Genomic DNA, 1,456 nt, shown 5'->3' on the forward strand with positions numbered 1-1,456 from the left:
GGGAGGGGGGCCTAGATCTGGGCTCCTCCCCCCAGGGACAAAGGGGTTTCACCAGGCCCCACCCAGTTTCTCAAATGTTGGGAAACACCCCAGGCTGGCCGCCTTCCCCGGGCTCCACAGGGCCACAGAGAGAAAAGAAAGGGCTGTTTGAGAAGTGGCTTTCAGTTCCCCACGCAGGAAAGGTGCCAGCTCAAGACAGCGTGGGCTTTTGTGCTTAGGAGAATCTGTCTTCTCCCCAGACAGAGGAGACTCGAGTCCTGTGGAGGGATCAGGGGGAACAGCAAAAGGATGCCCGGGCTGTCCCTGCCCACAAAACTGGAAAACACGCACCTGCCCTTGGGGAGAAAGACTCCCACCCAGAACTTAACCCCTGAGAAGAACCTGGGAGTCATAGCCTTGGCAGCCCATATATACAGGCTACAGCTACAGATTAGTAGGTTTGTATCCATGGAAGAAGGGGAGAATATTAGAAAGCAGTGGCCCACCATTATTATCGTCTTTACTTTTAACCATTCTGCCATCATTCTAGTGAGTACTCTCGCTGTGCAAGAGGAAAGAGTGGCTCCCCTCACAGCTCCTTCTTCCCCTGCTGCCTTCTTTGTGCAACCCTAGTGTTTATGACTCCACACTAGAGGTTTGCAGAGCCAGGGAGAGTAGAATGAACCTCACTTGGAGGTTGGGGCCAAATGGATCTGTTAGAGAATTCTGGAACTGACCCCATGGATCATTTTGTCTCTTCCCCAAAGAGTTTTGGCCCTAACTGAAGCCAGCCTGCTGGCTCATGGGAGATGACAAGCTGATCTTGTGAATGACTGAGTTCCTGTTCACAGTACTCCCTCTCCCATTTTATTAGAGAAATATCTTCTGACAGGGCCTTCATACAGGCAGGTCTGATGTCTTCATCATTCATTTATTTATTAGACACATAGTGTGGGAGGCAGGATGGTAGTTAAAAGGACTAACCCTAGAGTCCAAGAACCTCATTTCAAATCCCAAATCTACAAGCCTGGGGAAATGACTTAATCTGTCTATGACTCAGTTTCCTTATCTGTAACATATAGATTTACATACCTGCCTTTATAATTTTTGAGAGAGTATACCAAGTAATCCAGATTGGGTATATAATAGTAAGAGCTCAATAAATGCCAACTATTTGTATTAAGTGCCTGGTATGTTCCAGGACTAAGAGTGTGGGAAATACAAGGGTGAGTCCTCACAATGATGTGGTTCCTAGAAACACGGGGCGCCACGAGCTTGGCCCCTATGGATCCAGGGCGGGTGATCCCCAGCAGCATCTGAACACCAAGACCTTGCATGGAGCAGGCAGCAAGATCCTGGAGGGCAGAGGGACAGTGTGAAGCCCCAAACCATGCTTCCTCTTCCCTTCCCTGCCCTCATTCCCTAACAGGCTTATCTAAAGTGTTTTTGTGTTTTGTGTTATGTTTGGGTGTTCCTG

At 49.0% G+C, this 1,456-nt stretch overlaps 1 protein-coding gene across 2 annotated transcripts in view; it reads left to right on the forward strand.

The window, feature by feature from the left end:
* Positions 1–1,456, forward strand: part of SYN3 (synapsin III) — a 344,960-nt gene that overhangs the window by 252,576 nt on the left and 90,928 nt on the right. The gene's annotated exons all lie outside the window — the stretch shown is intronic.

Source organism: Myotis lucifugus, unplaced genomic scaffold, assembly GCF_000147115.1.
Source record: "Myotis lucifugus unplaced genomic scaffold, Myoluc2.0 scaffold_103, whole genome shotgun sequence".
NCBI classification, from domain to species: domain Eukaryota; kingdom Metazoa; phylum Chordata; class Mammalia; order Chiroptera; family Vespertilionidae; genus Myotis; species Myotis lucifugus.